The 27,325-nt window shown below is 37.2% G+C and overlaps 1 pseudogene; it reads right to left on the bottom strand.

The window, feature by feature from the left end:
- Positions 1-6,282: 6,282 nt before the first annotated feature.
- Positions 6,283-27,325, bottom strand: part of LOC109678941 (olfactory receptor-like protein OLF4) — a 34,697-nt pseudogene continuing 13,654 nt past the window's right edge.

Here is a 27,325-nt window from a genome sequence, read left to right as displayed (position 1 = left end):
CAGCCTCCCTCTACCACATGCTCTCTGTCCCTCATGGTGTGCTGACTTAGCACAAAGCCATGGAAGCAGCTCATCATGGACTGCAATCACAAATCTGAGAGCCAAAATAAACCTCCTCTGTTTATAATTTGATGATATGATGTATTCTTTTCAGTAATGAATGACTGTTTAACAACCCAGTGCTGTCAAACAAGGACACCACCAAGAGGGGAGATCCACATTTTCAAAAATGCTTTGTATAAGCCTTAAAATAAAATTCTCAGGATGGGGTGAAGAATCTGAGAAACAAAGAAATTACCAGAGAGAAAATCCCAGTGACATCCTAACTTGATTGTCATAGTCACACCACAATGTAACTGGGAAGAGTATCAGAACAGGAGACCTTCATGACTTCAAGAATGTCACAAAACATGAAAGGGGTAAGTCTGAGGAATATGGGAGAGCTTAAGATGTTAACCCATGTAAAAATCACACTTCTAGATAAAATTTCCATCTGTACACATGTCTCCTTCCATCTCTCCACAGCAGACAGGTTCATAATGATGGAAGTTTGGATGCCAACATTTATTGTCTCCATTCTGTTTACTGCATTATTGAGCTGTTTTTACATTGATCTGTAAGCACACTTCCTAACGGACTGCCATAAAAGTACTTTGTCACATCATGTCCAGAATGACACAAAGATAGATTACTATCAGCATGATGCTTTTATCAAAACAAAGTATGTTATGGTAATTTTCACCATGGTATATTATTGTGTTTTCAGTATGAAAGTTCCCCCACAGGCTCAGGTATTGTGCATCTAGTTGTCATCTTGTGGGCTTTGAGGAATTTATTTCATCCTGAGAGCTCTAAACTAATAAATGTATTTTCCCTCAATAGATTCCTAATGTGATAGAAGTATTGGAAGATGGTAAAACTGTAAAGTGGGGGCCTTGTTGGAGAAAGAATGTCGCTGAATGTGTGTCCAAGAAAGATGTATTTTTGTCTACTGTCCCTTGTTCTTTCTTCTCTTCCTGATGTCATGAGCTGAGCAACTTTGCCCCAACACATCCTCTGTGCTGTTCTGCCTCATCCCTGCCCAGTCACAATGGAACCATCCAACTTTGTTCTAAATCAGGTAAAGCTGAGTCTTGACATTGTTTCTCTCACATATTTGTCACAGAGATTAAAAATGACTAACAAAGAATTTAAACACATCATATAATTAAGTAGGATAAAATTAAAAGAAATTGTGAGTTGACGAAGGGAAACAAGACGAAATTTGAACGGCTTAAACACAGCTTGCTTGGATAACTTTACTTTTTCTTTTGTAATTATTACCTAAAATTTTTATTTTGAGATAATTGTAAGTTTACATGCAGTTGAAAGACACAATAATGAAGGATTCGTGTACTTTTTGTTCCATTTTTAAACAGTAACATGGAGTAAAACTTTGACACAACATAAGAAACACTCAACCAGGCTAACTTGGCTTAATGTAATGAGATTTAATTTTTCTGAAAGGGCTTCCATTACCAGGGGGATGGTAGTTTTTCTGTCTGTATATCTATATGTGTGTAACCCAAACTTTTTCATTCCCCAATTTATTTTCCACCTTAATCACCTTTTTCTAGTGATATCAAAAGTTTTTAAATTTCTCTATTCATTCTTGTATAGGAAGTACAACCACCATACTCACCTTCTTAACTTCCTTCTTTTAAGCTACCCCTTGTCTATGGGACCTCCCCTTTGCAAGACCTGTTTTTCATAATATGGTAATTGTATATTTGAGAGAAAGGGTGCAGCCACTGGTTTTCTGAACCTGTATAACTTCACTTAAGATGATGTTCTCCAGTTCAGTCTATTTGCCTGCAAATGACAAAATTTCATTTTTCTTTATAGCTGAATAAAACTTCATTGTATATAAATACCACAGTTTTTATTGCAATCATCATTAGTGGGGCATTTAGTATGTTTCCAAAGTGCAGCTATTATGAATAATGCAATAAATATGGATGTGCAGGTTCCTTTGCTGTAACCTGAGTTACATTCCTTCCAGTATATCCTAGGAGTAGAATTCCTGCATCATATAGTAGTTCTATTTGTAATTTTTTAAGAAGCCTCCATATTGTTTTCCAAAGTGGTTGTACTAGTTTACATTCCCACCAACAGTGTATGAGGGTTCCTTTGTCCCCACATCCTTGCCAACATTTGTTGTTCATGTTCTTGATGGCAACCATTCTCATAGGAGTGATGGGGAATCTTAATGTGTTTTGATTTGCATTTCCTTTATGGCCAGGGATTTCGACCATTGCTTCATGTGTTTTTTGGCCAAGTGGACTTCTTCATTTGAGAGTACTATTCAGTCATTTGCATTTTCTTCATTGCATCAATACTGTTGGGGAGTTTAGTGTTTTGAACTCCCTATATATTCTGGTTATCAAACCCTTGTCAGATGTATAGCTGGCAAAGATATTCTCACATTCTGTTGGCAGCCTCTTCAATTTACAGACCATATCTTTCATTGTGCAGCAGGTTTTAATTTCTTTTAGTCCCATATGTCAATACTTTCTCCTAGTTGCTGAGCCACTGGAGTTCTATTGAGGAAGGCATTGCCTATGCCTACTAACTCCAGTCTATTCCCTGGTCTTTCCTGCAGTAGCTTCATAGTTTCAGTTCTCGTTTAGGTGATTAATCAAGTTTGACTGGATACTTGTACATGTTGAAAGACCTGGATTGAGTTTTACGTTTCTGCATATACATACCAGTTTTCCGAACAACATTTGTTCAAGAAGCTACATTTTCTCCATTGCATATTTTGTCTCCTTTGCCAAAATTTATGTGAGCATGCCTACATGTGATCATATCTGGGTCTTCCATTTTTTCCATTGGACAACGTATCTGTTTTTGTGCCAGTACTGTTCTGATTTGATTGCTATGGTTCTGTTCTATTGTTTGAAGTCAGGTATTATGACACCTACATCATTGCTCTTTTGCTCAGCCTTTCCTTGGTTATTCAACAGCTTTTGTGCTTTCATTTGAAATTTAGGATTGATTTTGAAATCTCTATGATGAACGTCATCGAAATTGTGATGGGAATTGCATTGAACATGTAGATTGCTTTTGGTAATATTGCCATTTTCACTATGCTAATTCTGCCAAAACATGACCATGGGAACTCTTTCTGTATTCTGCTGACACCTTTGATTAATCTCTTCAGTGTTTTTTATCTTCCATTGTAGATACTGTTCACATCCTTTGCTAAGTTTTTTCCTTCATGAGGGTATTATAAATGGAATTATTTTCCTATATTCTTTCTCAATCATTCATTGTTGGTGTATAGAATGGCTACCAATTTTTGTAAAATGATTTTGTATCCTGCTATTTTCTAAAGCTGTTTATGTAGTCTAGGAGTTTTTGGTGGAGTTTTTCAGGTCATTAATGTATAAGATCTTGTCTTCTGCAATTATGGATAGTTTGACTGCTTCCTTCCCAATTAGTATTCCTTTTATGTGTTTTTCCCCTTTTATTACTCTAGTTAAGAATTCCAAGACTATGTTGAATAAGACTGGAGCTAATGAACAATCTTTTCTTGTTGCAGACTTTATAAGAAATGTAAAGTCATCATGTCGGAAATAGGCTTGTAATATATAGCCTTTATTATGTTGAGGCACATTCCTTGTATTCCTAGTTGTATCAGAACTGTTGTCATGGAAGGATGTTGAATTTTATTGAAGATTTTTTTCTACATTGATTGAGATGATCTTGTAGATTTTGTCTTTGTTTCTGTTAATATGCTGTGTTACATTTAATGAATTGCATATGTTTTACAATCTTTGCATCCCAGGGATGAAACTGACTTTGTTATGTTTTTAGGGTAATTTTAAAAATAAGATATTTATTATGGTATGAGTATTTCGTATTTGGGTTTAATTATCAGCTAATGGACTTTTGCAATATAAAGTCTCTGGCCTACAAAGTAAACGAATACCTTGAGGAATTAAACTAATGGCATTAATTGAAGATGGTAAAAAGTAAGAGATGGATACTAGTTGGAGAAATTAGGTTACTGGGTCATGCTGTGGAAAGAGGTATCTTGTCGTCCCCTTTCTTTCTTTTTCATCTCTGCTTCTGGACTACTGTGAGGTCAGCAGCTTTGCTCCACACCACCCTCTAGGATGCCCTGCCTCACCACAGCCCAGAGACAATGGAACCATCTGACCATGGACTGAAACCTCCCAAACCATGAGACAGAATAAATCCTTGTTTCTGTCTTGGATATGTCACAGCAATGAAAAATTTATTAACACAAATATCTTCTAAAAGCCTGTGATCATGTGGATTAAATTGAAACTGAACCGTGTGTTGAAGAGGGAAAAGAGAGCAATTCACACTTGAACTGCATCCAAACAGCTTGTTTAGAAAACTTACTTCCACTGACTGAAATTTATTTAAAGTTTTTAGTTTTGAGATATTCACAAATTAACCTGCAGAAGAAAGAAATAGCACAATATACCCTTCTGTCATTTTCCACAATGATAACATCAAGCACAACTATGATGCAATATCATCTCATAATATTAACACAGGAAAGAAGAAAACGACATCAGCAAAGCAAAGAGACACCTGCACACCACAGTTTAATGTGTCACTTTGTACAGTACACAACTCAAGAATCAGTCTACAACCCATCACATGAGGAATACACAAAGAATATATGGTATATTCACACAATGGAATATTAGTCAGATGTAAAGAATGGAGTTCTAACAATTGTAGCTACATGGATGGAAATTGACAACTATATGTTGGGTGACATAATCCAGATTCAGAATGACAAGTACCACATTGACTCTCCCTTACATTCTCAAGTATTAAAAAGGATATATGAATGGATAACCATGATTACAAAAGTTAGGAATAGCTGAGAAGTCTAATTAAGGAAACTGGGCTTAATTAGTGCATAATGTATTCATGTAAGCAAATGCCATAGTGAATTTCATTCATATGTATAATTGATACAGTTTAATCCTAAAGGAAATATAATTTAATAGAGAAAAGCTGTAATAATTCAAGGATTCCAAGAATTTGTCATCTATATCCTCTTCTACCCACGCTGTTTCTAGTACCAATGAACCACCAGTCTATTCATCATTTCCACATTGTTACCATGACAACTACACTATAATGAGTAAGAAAATACCCATTATGGATGTGTGTGTTGCCCATGACTGTCATAGGCATTGAAGACATCAAGCTGATATAGAAACAAGACTCCAAATACAAGAAACACCCCCCAATGATGAGCTATACAGCACCATAATAAGCTAAACTCTACATTATCAGAAAGGCAGAAACTGACACATGAATGCATGATAAAAAACACAAGCATGCAACTGCATTTTTTGACTATATACCCCTACAGGATCCTATAAATGACCTGAGCTACCAAATGCATGTTTCCTGCATGGGAGTACAGATTATACAATTAGTTTCAGTGTCCATCAACCAATGAATGTATAAATAAAATGAGAGAGGTGAGGAGAGGGAAAAGGAGAGAGACCAATGGAAAATTATTCAGCCAGAGATAAGAATGCAATGATATAATTTGCTTACAGAAACATGGAAGGAATCATCATGCAAAGTAAGCCAGATAGAGAAAGTCAAATAGCACACACTGATTCATATGCAAAATGTACACCAGAAAAATGGCATGAGTACAAAATGAGGAGATTGCTTCTAGGTGGGAACCAATGGGAGAGGGAGGGTGAAAGGAGAAAAGGATGATGAATATGATTAAGGCTCTTCTTATACATGTATTAATATAGTATAATGAATCCTGTTAAAACTGTATAAACAGTGAGTAGCGGAATAAGAAAGATTAATAGAAGGGCTGAATTTGGTCAAAATACAGTGGTGCATGTATGGAAATACAATGATGAACTCCTTCTGTATAAATTATATTAACTAATAAAATATGAAAACTTGTTACTGCCATATACATAATCAGAGATGAAAAGTTCCAAAGAAATGTATATTATGCTATTGAAAGGAATTTTCAAGTGTTTTGAATCCAAAGTTGGAAAATTCAGCAAAATTAAAAAGTGATAAAATGAGATGATTGGATATCATAGAGAGCAGGAAGTTTACAAAAGTGAATTTTGTGTATGAATTACATGTGAAACCGAAATCCGAGAAATGGAAACTTCAGAAATAAAACAGAATGAACAAGTTCCATATCAATCATCAGATCAAAGAATCCTAAGTCCAATACTGAGGCTTTGAGTCCTGTAATCATGGTCACTTATTTAGTCTCAGAATACTTGGCCATTTTATTGTTTCTATCTCAGTAAGTCTCTTCAGAGCTCTCTTGATGTCCTTATTTCTCAGGCTGTAGATGAAGGGGTTCGGCATGGGGGAGATCACAGTGTATATCACTGAGGCTATTGCAGTGGAGTGTGAATTTTGAGTCACAGCAGAACAGAGGTACACACCTAGGCTTGTGCAATAAAATAAGGACACCACTGAGAGTGAGATGCACAGGTGGAAAATGCTTTGCACTTCCCCTGAGATGATGAAATTGAACAGATGGAGGAAATTATCTTGGAGTAAGAGTAAAGAATGCAAGCAAGGGGACAAGCACCCAGTAGCACAGCACCAATATATGTCACTACATTATAAAGAAATGTGCCAGAACAGGCAAGTTGGACCACCTGATTCACTTCACAGAAAAAGTGTGGAATTTTGGAATGCCCACAAAAGGACAGTTGTGATATTATTAAGGTTTCTAAAACAGAATACAGGGAACTCCCCACCCAGGACATGAAAACCAGCAATACACAGACCCGAGGGTTCATGATGACTGTGTAATGCAGGGGATGACAGATGGCCACAAAACGGTCATAGGTCATCACTGTCAACAGAAAAACATCCAACATTATAAAGAGTAAAAAGAAATGCATTTGGATGATGCAGGACTTAAAGGAAATGACCTTGCTTTGTGTCTGTATGTTCACCAGCATCCTTGGGATTGTAGTGGAGGTGAAGCAGATGTCCACAAATGACAGGTTGGAGAGGAAGAAGTACATGGGCATGTGCAGGTGGGGATTTGAAATCATGGCCAGGATGGTGAGCAGGTTCCCAAACATGGTGAACTGGTACATTGCCAAGAACAGTCCAAAGAGGACAGGCTGCAACCTGGCTTCCTCTGAAATTCCAAGAAGTAGAAATTCTGAAATCTGTGTGTTATTCCCCAGACCCATGTGGTTGATGTGACTAACATTAAAAAGAAAATAAGACATGTTACAATTATGCAATCACAACATGACATCTTCATCTGCAATGAAGATGTGAGCATTGAAGATTGCATGTAAATCCTCTTCACTTCTGATTTTTGATTGCAAATCCATTCCAACTCTCAGCTTTTTTCAAAGTGGTCATGTATTCAAAACTTTTAGACATTACTATTTTCATGTACTAGAAAAGTATAATTTAGTGATGCTAGTGTTGCAGGCACTGTTTAGGGAATGATTGACCTCTGCAAAAAAATAAATAAATAAAAGCAAGTGTTCCTAAAACCAATTAGGGAGATATAAGATCAATAAATATAAGAATATACATTTAGGTAAAAATAGTATCAATGGAAACGACAGATGGTGAGAAGTACTGTCAAAGAAACAGGAGATATACTGGAGAAAGTGTATAAGAATTGATAAATTTTGTGGACTTTCTGGCAAGGCCAACACTTTGCTCTCTAACCCCAGGAGGGCAGGGAGGGATTCACAAAGTCATCTGCAGTAGAATATGACTGGAAAGAGGAAAAGCCCCTTCACAATCTCCTTGATTCAAGGTCAGCATGAAGACCATGTGACTAGACACATGAGCGAGGAGGAGAGTGCTGAAACCTGGTGGTGGGGAATAAATAAAATTGTGGAAGCATAGCTGCTTAAACTCCAGACACAAGGAGTCATTGTGTCCAGATGTTCCTGCATTTACATTTTGAGATATTTCTTCTTTTGGAGAACACGGTTTATTTTTTAACCTTTTTATGAGTATATGACAATTGTACAGGGCTGTTTAATGTGACGTTTCTAAATATACATATATTGTAAATAGTTTTGGTTCATCCTGTCCAATATTCTACATCTTACCCCACTGCCCATATTAAAAGACTTCAACAGGTTTCAGTGTTTCATACTCACACATGTATAGAAGTCACCTCCAACCATATTTACCCTCCTTTGTCTTCTTCATTTACCTGCCCTGCCCACAACTCCCCTCCCCATAATGACCTGCTTTACATTCCTGTCTTGCATTGTTTTCATCTCTTTTTATCGTTCAGTGAGTTGTGCTCTTGTTATTTTACCTGTAAATATATTGTATTCCATGAGTCAATCCCATTTCTTACTTTACCTTAAACGTTTCCCCATACCTTGTACTGACCAACAAAATTCTGTGAATTTTGTTCTGTCTTGTTCACCCAGATGTGATGCAATTCATTGTTATTTATTCCCAGTCATCTTTTCTTCTCTTCCTTTTCCCTTAGGTCGCTGGGTATATAGACCTGTGATACAGCTTCCTATGGAAAGAAAGGCCCTGGTTTCCATACCTACAGATGAAAGAAAAGTCTAGAAAGAGGTTTCTCAATTGGGCAATAGAGACAGAGAGAGAGAGGAGAAAGAGAGAGAGTTAGAGAGATGATCCATCCCCTCAACAATTCATCATTTGATTGTCATTTAGAACATTCAAACTTCCCCTTCTATGTATTTTAAATACTCATGTCATTGGTAACTGTGGTTACTGCTCTATGCAGCAAGGCACCACAGTATATCCCTTTTATCTAACTACCTTTTCACCCATCTATCAACCATTCCCTGTTCCTCCTCTACCTCTGCTTCAATGGGTCTGCTAAGCACTGTTCTTCTCTCTAGTTCTGTGAGAACAACTTTTTGATTGCACAGGAAAATAGGTGTCATTCCTCTTTCTAGTGAATATGTTTTTTCACACACAAAAGCTGAGGAGACAGACCCCATTCCCATCCCCAGTGTGATATCCTTTCTGTGTTATTTCAGGGTTTCACTTTTGAACTCTTTAAATGAATCCATTGGGTAAACTGCAGACCTGCCTGTGCTCTCATCCAACAAGCAACAATTTTCCAGTGCAAACTCTGTAAGTTCTGCATGCATCATGATGATTGTTCCCTTTTACAATGAATAGAATCCTGCATTGGCTGATCCCTGAGGATGCTACTGCATCACACACACAACACACACACACATTTACTGCATTGAGCTGTGTCTCAACACCATGATGCAAGATCCAAATGAGCAAAGTCCTCACCTGCTTTGTTCCTCATGCTGTGTTCACAGAGGAATATGAAGAGTCTGTGTTAGAGGAATAAAATCATTAAAAAGAAGATATGAAATAAAGAATTGCATGGAGGAGCAGGTTAAATAAGCGAATTAAAATATAGTGTTGCATCAAGAATTAAGAGGAAGTAAATATGCGACAGCAACAACTTAATGTAACAAAACATTGATAATTGAATTTTCAAAGACTTAGATATTAAGGTTTGTAAGGAAAATGCTCCTCAAATATTGGGTTATAGGTTAAGTGATCAATTACTAATTGTTAAATGAATCAGGAATTATTCCTCAGTTTATACTGACATTTAAAACATGATGAAGTAATTTATGTCCATTGCCTTTCTGTGGCTTCAATAATAAAGTAAGAGCTGATATAAATGTCAAGGAAATGAAATTGGTGCCCTATGTTACATGTGTGACAAAAATCAGAGATATTGAGGACCTCAGTATTAAAGTAAACAATGCATTTTAGAGAAATAGCAAGAAAATTACATATAATGTTGGTGGTGGAAAAAATCATCTTGAATAATGAAAGAAACTCCAAAGAAGGTCGACATATTCCTGTAAATACAATGTATATTTTTTTTTGGAAAATATCATTGCAAAAGTAGGTAGCAAAATAATACACTGGAAATTTCTGTTGAATAGCTGACTGCTGTCAAATGGGCAGAAATGGTTGCTCCATGTGAGAAATAATAATGCCCTTGCATCACTGTGTCCTTGCTCGTGTAAGGAACTGAGTCTCTTTTCTGCCTGATTAAATACAAAGGTCCTTAGGCACATGTTCTATTCACAATAAAATCACTTTAAGTCACTCAGTCCCACTTCTGACTCGGCTACAGCCATCCCTCAGCACTGGGCTGGGTTTCTTTGGCTCTTGGATGACCTTAGGTAAATGTTTTTCTCTCTCATCACTCAGAAGTTCTCCTGTAGCACCTATTGAGCTCTCAGACTCACCTGGATGAGTTTTGTGAATAGATGGTCTCTCCGTCAAAGTTCAAGTCCCTTTCTGGATAGTTGAACATGGGGCCTGAATCTATGTAGGCAAACAGGACAGCAGGAAGGGTTAAACATCAGTCCCCAAGCAGATGAGAGCTCCAAAGGAACAACTATGTTCCTTCCAGACCAAGATTATATTCACTGAATGACAACAGACTGGTCGATATTTCATCTCTGGACCTCTGGTCACTAAGGAAATCTCCCTCTTATTTTTCCATTCCTGGGCACATCATTTCCCTATGAGACATGGCTCTGCAGTGAAACCAATTTCTTTTCTTGTTGATTCTTTGTTCCCCAGACATCTATTTGAATGTATGATTAGTTTTTATTCATAGCTCAAAGAAAACTCTTCTGCCTTCTGGAATTCTAAACTCATAACAAAAACAAAATCACAATGTTTTCTCCAAGTCTAAGATGAAAGGACCTACATTGTCTGGATCCTTTGGCTCCCCAAAGACTTGACTAGTGTTCAGGCACCACACCTGATATGTCGAAACACTTATTAATACTTCATCAACAAGGAGATGATCTGTGGACACTTCATATAAAAGTATGGGCAGTAAATTCTTGGGTTCACACTTCATGCAAAAAACTAAAATATATTTCAAATTTAAAATAAAAATTTAAAGGAAAACTCCAATCGAGTGCTATTAGTCGTGCATTTATAAGCAGTTTTAAAATTCAAAGATATACATTTGAATGATTTTATGAATACTCTCCTTAAATTAACAACTAATAAATATTTCTATTTATTAAAGTCCATTTTTTCTGGTCTCAACTGCTGTGAACATCATTCGATATTTCTTATTTTTAGTTGTTTTAATGGTCATTCTACATTTCTACAAGTGATCTCACAATGCTTAAGTGTTCTAACCAGTTAAGCTTATTATGTAAATGTATAATTTTTATTTATTTATTTTGGTGGTACAAGTGTTTGAATGCTGGATCTCATGCTAGCTAGGCAGGAGCTCTATCCGTTGAGTCACTAATCATTCTGTAATGAGGTGAGGAACACAGACTTGGGACCCCTCAGATGCTCAGTAGACATTTGGGGGATTAGTGAATACATAAATGATTTGATAGGACCATGCTTTGTCTCCAGTGCTATGCACTTTACTCCGAATTGTTTGACTGTTCAGGATATTTTCTGGTCCCATATAATTTTATGACAGCTGTCTATATTTCTATGAGGAATGTCCTTATTTTTCATAAGAGTTCCATGAAAATCACAGATCTCTGCCTAGTGTGAACATTTTTTATAAATTTGATACTTCCCACCCATAAATATGGGAACTTTTTGCTCTTGTGTAAGTCCTCTTCAATGTCTTTCATCTATATTTTATGCTTTATTGTAAAAATCTTTTACCTCTTTCTACATATTGTACAGTCATTATATATTGGATTTCTTTCTTGGTTTCTTTTTCAAGTAGTTCATTCTGGGCATACAGAAGTGCTATTGGTGTCTGTATATGAAGCCACACAACTATAACCAACTTGTCTTTGACAAAGGAGCTAAAAATATACGATGGAGAAATAGCAGCCTCTTCAACAAAAACTGCTGGGAAAACTGGTTAGCAGTCTGCAAAAAACTGAAACTAGATCCATGTATATCACCCTATACCAAGATTAACTCAAAATGGATCAAGGATCTTAATATCAGACCACAGACTCTAAAGTTGATACAGGAAAGAGTAGGAAATACTCTGGAGTTAGTAGTATAGGTAAGAACTTTCTCAACAAAACCCCAGCAGCACAGCAACTAAGAGATAGTATAGATAAATGGGACCTCATAAAGCTAAAAAGCTTCTGTTCATCAAAAGAAATGGTCTCTAAACTGAAGAGAACACCCACAGAGTGAGAGAAAATATTTGCCAACTATACATTAGACAAAGGACTGATAACCAGAATATAAAGGGAACTTAAAAAACTAAATTCTCCCAAAACTAGTGAACCAATAAAGAAATGGGCAAGTGAACTAAACAGAACTTTCTCAAAAGAAGAAATTCAAATGGCCAAAAAACACATGAAAAAATGCTCACCATCTCTAGCAATAAAGGAAATGAAAATTAAAACCACGCTAAGATTCCACCTCATCCCCGTTAGAATAGCCATCATCATCAACAACAGGTGTTGGCGAGGATGTGAGGAAAAAGGAACCCTCATACACTGTTGGTGGGAATGTAACTAGTACAACCACTCTGGAAAAAATTTGGAGGCTACTTCAAAAGCTAGACATTGATCCACCGTTTGATCCAGCAATACCACTCTTGGGAATATACCCAAAAGACTGTGACACAGGTTACTCCAGAGGCACCTGCACATCCATGTTTATTGCGGCACTATTCACAATAGCCAAGTAATGGAAACAGCCAAGATGCCCCACCACTGACGAATGGATTAAGAAAATGTGGTATCTATACACAATGGAATTTTATGCAGCCATGAAGAAGAACAAAATGTTATCATTCGCTGGTAAATGGATGGAATTGGAGAACATCATTCTGAGTGAGGTTAGCCTGGCCCAAAAGACCAAAAATCGTATGTTCTCCCTCATATGTGGACATTAGATCAAGGGCAAACACAACAAGGGGATTGGACTATGAGCACATGATAAAAGCGAGAGCACACAAGGGAGGGATGAGGATAGGTAAGACACCTAAAAAACTAGCTAGCATTTGTTGCCCTTAATGCAGAGAAACTAAAGCAGATACCTTAAAAGCAACTGAGGTCAATAGGAAAAGGGGACCAGGAACTAGAGAAAAGGTTAGATCAAAAAGAATTAACCTAGAAGGTAACACCCATGCACAGGAAATCAATGTGAGTCAATGCCCTGTATAGCTATCCTTATCTCAACTAGCAAAAACCCAGTTCCTTCCTATTATTGCTTATACTCTCTCCTCAACAAAATTAGAAATAAGGGCAAAATAGTTTCTGCTGGGTATTGGGGGGGGGAGAGGGAGGGGGTGGAGTGGGTGGTAAGGGAGGGAGTGGCGTCATAGGGGCGAAATGACCCAAGCCTTGTATGCACATATGAATAATAAAAGAAAAAAAATAATAATACTTTACCCTGTAGCTTTCCTGAATGTATTAATCACTTTTTAAAATTCTGGTGATTCATTCATGTTTACTCTTGTTTGTTTTTATTGTGTCTTTCCTTGTAACAATTCCATACATACATGTATTAATCTCTGTGATCAATCACTTCCTCCTTACTCGTTTGTCCTCCCTCCCAAATCCTATCACTTATTTCAAAAAACTTTTGCCAAGTTTCATTATTGCATTTTAATGTATGCGTACAATATTCTTGGTCGTGTTCATTCCATCATACTCTCATTCTTCCCTTCCTTTCCTGGAGTCCCCTTTTAAATAGCTCCCTTTTATGTTTATGTCCTTTTTAGGTCAAGAGTCTGCATATGAAAGAAAAAATGAGATATTTTTCTTACAGAGTCTGCCTACATCACTTAATATAATGATCACACATTCATTCCAGTTCTGTGCAAATGTCATCATTTTGTTTTGATGGCTGAATAATACTCCATTTTGCATTGTATACTAGATTTTCTTCGGCCATCATTCTGTTGATGGGTACCTATTCTGATTCCAATCTCTGGTTATTGTGAACAGTGCTGTGTGCAGTATACATGGGTGTGCAGGTATCTCTGTTAAATAAGCTCATTTTTATTCATTAATTTTTGTTAGGCTATTCCTTGTAGGGGGCATTCACTATGACAATTCTAAATGGGCTTACTTTGTACATTGCTTATATCGCCCACACTTACATGCCAGCCTTCTTTGGGAACTGCATGCTATATACACATAGAAAAGGTATTACCAATTCTCTAGGCATTCCATAATCCACTCAAACAGACACAAAAAACTAGTCATACAAATGTCAGGGTTCAAAGTGACATGCACTCTTTCAACATGAGGTAATAAAGGGCCAAAAGCAGTGAATAAGATTAGAACATCTCCTACAGTACAAATTGTAATCATAGCAATGATGAAAATATATGTGTGGGGCAGCACAAGACAGACCAGAATTTATTCTTTTGTGGACAGAAAGTTTTTATGAATTGCATATTATGCATTTGCAAAAGGAGAATGAGAATAACCTTAGAAATTTGACCCACTAAGAAATACAAAATTTATGGATAGATCCAACATTGGACCCTAGTCAACCTGCTTAAAATAGTCTGCAAGGATTTAATGTACATATTTGGAGGTGGCAGGTGGGAATTCCAAATGATGTCCATGAGGTCAGCACAGAGTTGCATGCTGTATTGCTAAGCTTTGTGCTGCCTGACTCAGCCCTGGGAGGATGACAATCCCTATCACCACTGCTGTCTAACAGGACTAGGGCAATGAATGCCATGCTCACTACTCATGACAAGAAAGTTTGTGTCATCACAGAAAATTCAGTACATGAAGAACAAGGTGATAGTCACATAATTGCTATCTATTGATCATCTGCTCTATGCCAGGCAGTTTTCTATGGTATTCAACACAGTACCTAATATTAACAATATGTCATTTTACACTAAAGATTACTATGAGGATAGATCTCATATTAAAAGTTGTTACCCTAGGAAAAAAAAGAAAAAGCAAGACAGAAGCAAAACTAGAATACTCTGGGAGGTGCTGGATGTGTCTGCAACACTGATTGTAGGGATGGTGTCACCAGAGCCTGCATGTGTCTAAACAAAAATGATTCTACTCATTATATATGTGTAGTTATTTACATGCCAGGTATACTCAAAATTTGCTTAAAACAAAGTATAAGGGCAGCACAGGAATGGAGAACTGTCTGAATCCTGAAAATATTTCACTTTCTCCAACAGCATGGTTGCCTTCCTCCACAGTCTCAGGAAAGGTCTTGCCTTCATCTCTCCATTGCTCATTCTGGCCAGCAACATGGCTTTGTCCAGAATGTTGATATGTGAAACAAGCCCCACACTCAGTACTTTTCACAGCTCATGCTTCCTGCCAGGCACAAACTTCTTCAGATAAATTTCTAGTCCCAACTCCATCTTTCTTGATGTCTCTGTATGAATGTCCCATTGTTTACCTGTCTTGACTGAACTCCAAAAAAATTACACCTACATTACCTGCCCACTTTAAATGTTCAGCAGCTATTACCATATGATAATATGATATTTTATTTGGTAACTTTTTTGTTTAACAGATACACAAAACTGTACATAGTTATGAATGCCATATCATATTAAAATAAATGTATACATTGTGCAACGTTCAAATCAATCTTTCTCCTGAAGTATGTACCATTTCTTTAAGCTCAGTCCATCCCAAAACCTTTCCTAGGTCTTACTGTTTGCTAACCTCCTTCTATATTTGTACTCATCCTTCATGATTGTGTTGTAAGTACTTAATATTTTTTAAAGTGTCAGCACACTGCCTAGACAGTGCAAACTGCTATAGAGGTGGGAAATAAATTTACATTCTTCAACTGCATACAAAACGCTCATTAAATCTGTAGAGGATATGGCACAGCTCCTTTGGTGGTGGGTATCTGTAGGATTGCACTTCAAGGCTGACTGAGGGCAAAAAGCATAAGACTACCTCTGAAATATAACTAAATCGAAAACAGCTGGAGGCATGGTTCAAGTAGTACTACACCAGTCTAGCAAACATAAGACCCTCAGTTCAAAAAACAGTACTGCCAAAAAGTAATTTAAAAGCTAGATTATTTAGCATACTGAGGAAGAAATATAGACAGGAACAGGAATAGATAGAGATGTCATAGTCATCACCCTAATCAGTTGTTTCACTTTGCCTGTTCTGACGCTTTTCATAATATATTGGTGATGAATTTTTTAGCTGAATTGCTGGGTGGTGGTCCGCTCCCTGAATCCTTTATTTTTACTCTAACATAGTTTCCTACATAAGTAAATTCTTATATGATCAGGGAAAGTATAAAGCATTTTCCTTCTGGGTATCTCACCTCTCAATAGCCTACTTTTTTTTATTGTACAGTGATAAGAGTGTACCTGAGTTATGCTGAGACACAGAACTCACACTGAATTGTAATAGCCTTGGATGTAATGTTATTAAAACTCAGAGTTACTTATTTTATTCATGGTAGTCTCCCACAAACATGAAAGTATGATATTATACCCAAAAGACTGAATTTTTTCTTTGGGTAATTTCAGAGGTTCCCAAATTTCAAAAGCTTATTTAAAACAATATGTTGATGAAACTGCAGACAGAATGGGAGAGAGAAAGTACAGACAGAAAAAGGAGAAAGAGAGGGATTCCTAATCAGAGAGAGCACAAGACAACCTAAAGTGGACCAATTAGAAATATGCTATTTTCCTCATTCCTTCTAGGAACATCTAGCACATGGAACAAGAGACTAATACAAAAAATTCAGAATTTCTTCCTCTGGAATTTTCAGAGGAACAAGAATTTCATTCCTTTTGGTTTGCTTTTTTTTTCTTCCCTATGTACCTGATTACAGTTTGCAAATGTGCTCGTCATCCTAGTCTCAATCTCCCACCTGCTCATACCAAGGTCTCCAACCTATCATTTGTGGACTTCTGCTTTATAAAGTCAGTGGCACCCAGATTTTTTCCATATTTTGTAGGACTGGACAACTTCCTCCTGTCTGTGATGTCCTATGGCTGCTTTGTGGCCATCTGTGTCCCCTACACTACACAAAGATCATGAAGCTCCAGCTCTGTGGATTGCTGATGCTCATGTCCTGCCTCATAAGCGTCCTAAATTCCTTGCTATACACCTTAAAGATGATGCCAGTGTCCTTCTGTTCAGCCCTGGAAATCACGTTTTTTGTAAACCTAATCAGGTTCTTCTCCTTGCCTGTTCTGCATTTTTCTGACTAACACAGTGATTGATATTGCTACTGCATTTCTGGCTGGTGGTCCTCTTGCTGTCATACTTTATTCTTACTCCAAGATAGTTTCCTCCATCTGTGAAATCTCATCACCTCGGGGGAAGTACAAGGCATTTTCTAACAGCACTTCTCACCTCTCAGTTGTCTCCTCATTTTATTGCACAGTCCTGTGAATGAACCTTAGTTCTGCTCTTACACAAATCTCACACTCTTGATGTACTCTCTAGTCATACCCATGCTGAACCCCTCCATCTATAGTCTGAGGAATAAGGACAACAAGAGAGCTTTGAAAATACCCTTTAAAAGAGACCTAAAAAAGCATCCATTATCCTGGGACTAAAGCAGCACTGTTGATCTAAGACTTGAAAGATCAGAGTGATAAATACAATTCTTTAATCAAGTGATACAGGTAAAACTTACTCCTATTTATGCTCTGAGTTTTTTATTTCTTTCATTGAAATTTCTCTATAACAATGTGGCTTTATAATGAAACCCACCAAACACTGTTTGAAAAGAGGAGGGGAGTAGAGGGTATAGAAAAATAATGGAGGGAGTGAACTAGTTCAAATATACTGTATTTGTGGGTGGAATTACCACAGTGAAACTCCCTCATATTACTAATGCATGCTAAATAAAAACATGATCAAACTAGTTTTCAATTTTGCTTAACAAATTTAAACACCTTGTTAAACATTCTATTCTCTCATATGTACTAAAAGCATTCCACTTTACCAATTTTATCCTTCAAAAATGTGATTTTAACACTTTGATTAAAATATGAAGAACATCCACCCATCACTTGGGACAAAATGAATTTCCTAAGTATAATTTGTTATCAAATGTTATGTCAGACTGAAAATTATTTTTCTGTTGTTATGCAAAACATAATCATGTGTTTACGCTTTTTCTATTGGAAAAACCAACAGTTGACAATTAGAGCAAATCACATGATTTTAGATGAAAGGAAACTCTGACCTTTCTGTGGATCCAGCATGTCTTCCAGAATTCTGCACCTGTGGATCCAGCATGTCTCACTTCATTAACTACTCTATCCATTAATGCAGGTTTTAACGAACCAATGTCTGATCTATCTGAGTGTTGGATTTTCTTCTCATGATTGGGGTTTTGTTTTCTTCTTCCACTTGCTGTCCACATTTCCTACCATATTCACTAGCAAAAAATGGTCACCAAATGCATTACTCCAAGTAAATTGTACTTAGAAAGATACTTTAGAATTAATACCTTTATTAATTGAACTTCAAATTAGAGAAGAACTGAAATATGCTTAAATATCTTTATTCTATATTGTATTTCTGCACAAATTTTGATCACAATCTAATTACAATCAATGACATGTGGAAGACTGCTGCCCATGTGTAAGGCTTTATTCATTAAGGATTATATGGCATGTGTTACATTACATTATTGGATTATATATTTTGTTCTGCTTGGAAACTTCCAGTGCTACCAGTAAGTATGAATTCTTCCACTGTTGTAAACAAAATCAACTCTCATTTCTAAACACTGCCTTAAACATTAGAAGGGTGATGATTGATCAGTATAAAGTCATCAATTATGTACAACCTTTATACTCAGTACTAACTTTGCTCCTCATAATCAAGATATAAGATACAGGAAACTGGAAATTGTATGCAGTCTTGCAATCATAAGCCATGAGCTTTCTTGCACAAACATCTGTGTTCTTTGCCTGCAACATAATTTCGATGTAGTCATTAAGGAGTAATGGTGAATGCTGTCCATAAATATAACAGAAAATGATAACATGAGGCAGGAACATGTTATCATAATTGTGCTGAGGTTTGTTGGTTTTGGTTAAAATGAGGGTTAGCAATTTTTGCAGAACAAATACCTTAAAAGCAAGTCATTTAATACAATGCATTTATTATCAATGCACTGTACATAAGGGGGGTTATTCTGAGTCCAGCTGGTCTCTTGCACCTGCCATTAGTTGATGGTCAGTCAAGTAAGTTTTGCTGATATTCACCAGGTTTCCTAAGGTATTGAGGATGCAGCTGATGGTGGATCAGCTAGGATCATTTTTCACTGGGACACTGGCTTCTCCATATGCCCACTTTGGTTCCATCTTTCTATGGTGGATTTTTCATATGGTTGTGGTAGGATTCCAACATACAGTGGTAGAAATTTCCCAAGAGGCTACTTGAGGCACACTATCAATCCCAATATATTCTATTGTCAAAGTAAGTGAAAATCCTAAATCCTTCTGAAGCTGAAGATGGTGAGTCCTTTCACATGCCTACCCAGCAGCTGAATATTCTTCTTACAGAACAGACTGAGATTGAGGGACAGCCACCTCTCAATATCTATGAGGGATTGGTTCAAGGACTTCATGGACCAAAGTCTGCTTTTATATCATAAAATCACCTGCAGACCACACACGGTGAATCTGCATGACAGTGCGCTGATAAACCTATTTACAGAAACAGGCTACAGTTCAGATTTAGCCACACACAATAGTTTGTCATTTTCTCTCTGAGTATCAAAATGAATTTTTCTATCCTGAATGTCCTGAATATGAGAGTGGAGGAGAAGCAAAGTCCCTGGAGAACACGGATTCAGAGTAGAAGCAGCATGAAATGTATAAGAACATGTACCCACACCCTTTACGGTGGCAAAATGGTTTCATGACCACCAAGACTTCTTCCATTGAAAAACTTCTGTTTAGTTCACTTGCCCACTTCTTTATTGATTCATTGATTTGGGGAGAGTTTAGTTTTTTGAGCTCCCTGTATATTCCTGTTGTCAGTCCTTTTCCTGATGTATAACTAGCAAATATTTTTTCCCACTCTGTGGGTGGTCTTTTCAATTTAGAGACCATTTCTTTCGCTGTGCTGAAGCTTTTTAGTTTCATATAGTCCCATTTGTCCATCCTTTCTCTTAGGTGCTGAGCTGCTGGATTTCTACTGAGGAATTCCTTGCCTATACCCATTTCTTCCAGAATATTCCCTGTACTTTCCTGTACTAACTTCAGAGTTTGGGGTCTGATATAAAGGTCCTTAATTCACTTTGAGTTGATACTTGCACAGGATGATAGGCATGGATCTAGTTTCAGTTTTCTGCAGGCAGATAACCACTTTTCCCAGCAACATTTGTTGAAGGTGCTGTCTTTTCTCCATTGAATATTTCTGTTGCCTTTGTCAAAAATTTGTTGGGTGTTGCTATGTAAATTCAGATCTGGGTCCTCTATGCTGTTTCACTAGTCTTCATATCTGTTTTTGTGCCCAATTTACTGATTTTTAGACTCCTACATTAAAAAACATCCCTAGAAAGTGTATTTTGTTTGTGTTTATAAATCAGAAGTGCATCACATCTGTGTCTGCAAACTTAATATCCAGAACAGCTCTTGTTAAGGGGATTATAGTCAGTGATTTTTGTTGAATGGAGGAAAATTAGGCAGGCAGTGGTTTCATATAGACATTTGATGCAATCCCCATCAATATGCCAAAGTAACTTCAAGAAATAGAAAAATTAGTCTTTTAAAAATACTTTATTAGCATATATTGGTTGTATAGGGAAATTCATCGTGACATTTCCCTACATGCTTACAATATACCTTGGTTAGTTTCATCCCCACCATCAGTCACTCCCTTCCTCCCCCAGTGGAAATTATGTAAAAGGTTTCATTGTTCCAATTTCATACAAGTATCAAAAGTATATTTACTGTATTCAGCCTCTACATTCACCCTCCTCCTCCTCCCATTTTATCCACTCCTTTAAAGCAACTGTCCTTCATGCTAAGTATGTATTCATTGGTTACTATAGTATGAACATTCATATGTAAAAAACAGCCCCATATATACTCATAGCATTTGTGATAAAAAAAGAGCAATACTGGAAGTATCAGAATACCTGACTTCCAAAAAGAGCATGGCACTGGCACAATACAGATATGTAGATGAATAAAATAGTATAGAAGTTCCAGAAATAAACCCACATAGGTACTGCCACCTGAATATCACCAACAGTGCCAAAACTAATGTTGGAAAAGAAGATTCTTCAACAAATGAGGTTGGGAAAAGTGGATATCAACATGTAGAAGAGTGAAGTTTGACCTGCATTTCTCAATTTGTAAGAAAAATAAATTCCAATGGATCAAATAGCTTAATAAAGTTCTAAAACATTAAAATGACCACAGGAAATACTGGGGGAAACACTTAAGTTATAAGCAATGATTTTCAAATAGGACTCCAATTCTCAGAAAATAGTAGCAAGAAATGACAGACAAGTGTGATTTATCAACTGAAAGAGCTTCTGCACATCAAAGGAAACAATTATTGTAATCAACAGACATTTCACAGAATTAGAGAAACTCTTTAAGTAATAAACAGATATAAATAGGTCAAAATGAAGAAGTAAAATAACAACTAAAGTAATTAATACATAGACCAATGAATTGAACACACAGCTCTCAATTAACAGAAGCAAAAATGGCAAATAATACATGAGGAAATCCTAAACATCCTATCCTTAAAGGAAAAGCAAATCAATGCCATATTGCAATTCCATCTTTGCCTATTTAGTAAGGTTATCATCAAGAAAAAACCTATACAAAAAGCAACAAATGCTGACAAGAAGAGGAAGAGAAACTTTTATACACTGTTGATGGGAATTAAAATTGTCTTGTCACTGTGGAAATCAGTATGTATGTTCCTCAAAAATCTAGAAATAAAACAAAAATATGATTCTAGTATACCACTCCTAAGACACATCTCAGAAAAAAGCAATATGGTGGCTTCTTTCAAAAAAGCCTAAACATAGATCTGCCATATGAACTAGCAATAAGGAACCACTCCTAGGGATGTACCTGAAAGAATGCAACACAGGTTATTACAAAGGCTCCTGTACACCCATGTTTATTGCAGCACTATTCACAATAGCCAACCTAAGGAAACAGACAAGAAGCCCGACTACTGATGAATGGACTAAGAAAATGTAGTGTTTATACACAATGGGATTTTATTCAGCCACAAAGAAGAATGAAATTTTGTCATTCGCAAATAAATGGATAGAACTGGAGAAAATCATCTTAAGCAAAGTTAGTCAGGCTAAGAAGGCCAAAAATCATATGTTCTCCCTCATATGCAGATTATAAACCTAAAACAAATGCAGTAATATTATTGGACAAGGGTCACACACTAAGGGGAGAACATTCACAGGAGGAATAGACAAAGGGAAGGAAACCTAGAGCTTGAATGTGGTTGATGTACTCACTGTAGAGGAGCAAATATAGTAATCTTAAACTGCCAGAGGACACCATGGGAAGTGGATTAGGAAGTAGTGAAAAGGTCTGGTAGAGATGAAGCAATGTGGGTTGCAATACACATGTGCATAGAAGCAATGCTAGGAACCTCTCTGCATAACTATCTTTATCTCTAATTTAAAAAGCAGTTATGTCTTTGTTATTATCTCTTATGTATTCTCGTCAAAAAAATTAGTTCTCCCAGAAAGGGAGGGGGGCAGGTGGCCCAAACAATGTATCCATATTTGAGTAAATGTCAAAGCTATAAAATAAAAAAAAAACAAAAAAATCAGTAAATTGGGTGGACCAAAAAGAAAGAGAAACAAATAACAAAGTGAGAATGCTCTGGCTTATCATTTACTTAATCTCAGAACACATCTCAGAATTTACTACACAAAGCAACATTTGCAAAGGAGGTCCACTTGGATCACTTCTAAAATTATATGTTATATATGTATGGTGTGATTTATTTAAAAATCCTGAAACCAAACCCTACTGTAGATAGCTGAAAACTGCCAGCTTTTCATTTTGAGGTAATTGTACCTTTACATGTAGCATAAAGCCTCAACAATGAGAGATGCATGTACTTTTGCTCCGATTCCATAATAGTAGCATGGAGTTAAACCTTGATACATCATGTGAGAGAAAGCACTGATCTTTGTCTTTCTGAACTTGGCTAACTTCACTTAATGTAATGATCTCCGATTTTTCCAAATGGCCTTCCATTACTAGGGTGATTACAATTAAAATATGTGTCCCAAGGATATGGAGCCGAGGAAACAATAGTATAGTGTTGCTGTGTTTCCCTGACATGGCTAGACCCTGAGCATCATCCCCACATATTGCAGATAAAATAAAAAGACTTCAAAAAGACTTTGTGTGTGTCTGTGTGTGTGTGTGTGTCTGTGTCTGTGTCTCTGTTTGTGTATGTCTGTGTGTTATAGAATGAAGGCTATATAGTTGATTACACTGTGAATTGTAATGTCACATCTTGAGTTTAGGAATATGGAGAGAAATCATGAACTCTAGAGATTTCTTGCTAATCTAGGAAGAGGGAGGATAATGAGCAAGTTTGCAGATTTGAACTCAGAGGAAACTCTGCTCCAGGGAGGATAAACAGTTGTCTGGGGACAGCCCATTCACCACAGCTCCAACCCTGCATCACACAGGAATTGGGTGCCTCCCCTTTCTTACCTCTATCACCTCAGAGTCTGGGAGACACAGGGGCCTCAGGCAGCTCATGATGGGGCTGGAGTCTCTCAACAGGGTGGGAAAGGACACTGGTCCAGGCTGCAGGTCCAGTCCCACCCTGGGGGATAGAGGGAACATACAGCCGAACATCACCAGCAAGGGACTCCATGAGGGTTTCAAATGATGCCCATCGCAAATCCAATATCATTTCTGTCCTCAACATTTCCCACTTTTGGAGTGTTGTCAACTCCTCACTATGACTCCGTGCACATCACAAAGGAAAGATTACATCACAGCCATAGTGTCATAGTCATGGTCACAGTGTAAGGCCACAAGTTGCAGGGACCACTGAGGTCACTATCTGGGTCACGTGAATTCTCACAATGCCCCCTTCACACTTAATCAGTGACATACCTGATTAGACAGTTTAAGTAGCCCATGCCCTCTTGATTGAATGACAGTAGAAATGACCAAGTAGGTAGAATTGATTTCCCTGTGAATACAAGCTGGCCCTGTCAGCCCCATTTGCCTTTGACAAGAACTTGTTCCCAACCCAGAACTGAGACTAGTGTCTCCCTGAACATGGGACTCAGAGTGTGCACAGGAATTTCCAGATTTCTTTGCACATGGGATGTGACATTAGTCTTACCCAATAGGGAAGCTGAGCACAGGCCAGACTCAACAGCAGGTTCTCTTGTGCTCTGAAGTCACAGGCTCAAGATGTCTACCATGCCAACTTTGAAACTGTGCTCTTTGCCAACACAGACATTTAAAAGAGACCTCCTCACATGTAGCAGTGTCTGGTTCCCAATTCCTCTTGGGAAGGTCATATAATCCAGTCCTAGAAGGGTATGTGACTTACTGATATAGCCAACAAGGAGCTATGTCCATTACACCTGCAAGGAATGCAACTTCCTTTGGAAGGATGTTTATTTACTTATTAATTTGTTTGTTTGTTTATTTGTTTATTTACTTATATATGGTCTGGTAACTTTGCCAAAACCAGCATCAACCTCGTGATTTTTACCTGGGATCACAGGTATGCACCACCACTGTAGCAATTTTATGTATTTTATGATTATATGTAAATTTTCTATGTTAGTCTTCTTTCTATGATTGTGAAAAAAATACCTGAGATAAACAAGTTAATAGAAGTTTTATTTTGTTTCACTGATGCAGAAGTTTTACTGCAGGCTCAAACTAATATGACATACCAACATAATTATGAGGTTTTTACTGTTTTTTGTGTTTGTGTTTATGAGCACATATAAATATATATATACATATTTAACCTAAATTGTGGCATAATCCACAATCCACAGCAAGAGAGTCCATACTGTTACAAATCATTGCATCACTTTGTAGAAATGAAGGGTTCTGTTTGTACTAATCACTGTCCTCCTGGGCATAAAGGAAAGTGATTCCCCCATGGTCTGCCTGAAGATTCATCTCGAGCTCAATAAGGATACTAATTGCAAAATAGTCATGATGATAAGCTACTTGAAACAGCTGTAGCTGGACCAGTGCCTTCAGGAGTTGGAGATGCAAACAGGGCAACAGCTAAGATACCCATGCAGCTTTCTGAATTTCTTACTGGATTGTCAAAAGTTTCCAGGGTTGTCATGAGGGCTGTACTGCTGGATACTTGGCTGACAGTCCTTTGCTCAAGGCAGTCAAGGCACCAGTAAAGGGTTAAAATGTCATCACAATTAAAATTCAAATTTCCCTGACTCCCAACATCTTAGGTTGTTTATAGAAAAGCAAGCATTAGAAGGGATGATTACACCAAGGGCTAATAATTAAGATTTGGAGTGCTTTAAGAGTATTTGAGAGTGCTGCAACAATGCTGGCCTTCTGCCCAGTCCCAGAGAGAAGGGTTATCCCTACATCTACCTCAAGTTGGAGCATGGCCTTGGAAGAATATTAGGAGCCCAGTATCTTCTATCCTTTTTTCACTTGATAAGAAGCTTTTCTCCACCATGTTCTCATCATTCCTCTTGATGCATGGCCTCTCTAAAGGAAAACATTAATGGAATTAATCGATCAGGGTATGGAACTTCTGAAATGGTGCCAAGGTAAACCTCCTCTGTTTATAAGTTGATTGCATCAGATATTTGTTAGAGAAAAGGAAAGCTGGCTAACAGCCATTGAACAAGGGTCAGACCAGACGAGAGACCCATAGGTAAGAAAGGTTTTAGATTGTCTCCAGCTGATGAAACGCTCAGATTGAGAATATAATCTCATAATAGGAGAAGAATCCCAGGCAAAGGTGAAACAATGAGGACTGTGATCAGAGAATACATCACAATGAGAATAAAGAAAAGATAACATTCAGGACTTAAGGAAAATCTCAAAAAGTGTGGGATTTCCATGATTATGTGGAAGGAAATAGGTATAGAATTTTCCCTTGTACAAAATTCACATTTCTTGATCAAACATCCTTCTGGACTGCTATCTCCCTCAGCCTCTCCACAGCACACAGGCCCATAATAATGAAAAGACAGCTGACAACATTTGTTATTTTCCCAATTCTGTTTGTTTCATTCTCGAATTTTTTACACTGATGAATAAACTTTATCACAGACTGCTGTATACCTGTGGGTTCACAGCATGTACAGAGTCATAGAGACAGAGCCCATTAGGAGCATAACTTTATTTTTATTTACCTATCTGCTTCAAAAGCAGTTTGGTGAGGGTAATTTTAAGCATAGGATATTATTGTGGCTTGAGTATTTTGTATTTGTGTTTGTTATCAGTTAAACGACTTTTAGTATGTGAGGACTATGACCTACTCAATGGTTGAATCCCTTTATGCATTAAACTATTGACATTATTAGAATGTGGTGAAAAGAACAAGGCTGATCCTAGTTGGAGAAATTAGGTCACTGTGTCATACCCTGGAATGATGTATCTTGTTCCTTGTTCCCTTCTTTTTCATCTCTGCTTTGGGGCCACCATTTGGTGAGAAATGTTACTCCAGTCCTCCCTGCGTGATTTATGCCTCACCACATTCCAGAAACAACAGAGGCAGATGGCCATGCGCTGAAAACATCTAAAGACATAAGATGGAATGAATCTCCGTCTCTGTCATGTATTTGTCACAGGAATGAAAGATTTACTGACACAAATATAACAACATGTGGTCATGTAGGTGAAATTGAAAAGGAATTGTGAGTTGAACATGAAAAGGGAAATAAGTCAAACCATGAACTGCTTAATAACAACTTGCTCTAAAAACTTTATTTATTGAAAGTTTTTAATTTTGAGATTTTCAAATTACCCTGCTGTAGAAAGAAATGACAAAGAGAGACCATATGCCTTTTTCTGTTTCCACAATGGTAACATCAAGCAAAATTATCATGCAAAATCACCCCCAGGACATTCACATTGGTATAAGGAAAGGACATCGAAGAACAAACGTTCAAACGACCATATTTATTGTGTCACTATTCACAATACTTAACACAAGAAAGCAGTCTACAGTCCATCATAAAACAAACAAGAAAAGAATATGTGGTATATTCACACAATGGAATATTAGTCAGCTGTAAAGAAGAATGGAATTCTGTCATTCGTGGGAAAATACTGTATGTTGATTAAAAAGGAAACCCGAAGAATAGTGACTACAAGAAGTTTGGGAAG

The sequence above is a fragment of the Castor canadensis genome, chromosome 14, assembly GCF_047511655.1.
Source record: "Castor canadensis chromosome 14, mCasCan1.hap1v2, whole genome shotgun sequence".
Lineage (NCBI taxonomy): Eukaryota > Metazoa > Chordata > Mammalia > Rodentia > Castoridae > Castor > Castor canadensis.
Note: the sequence above shows the minus strand (reverse complement) of the source record. Positions and strands in the feature narration are given on the sequence as shown.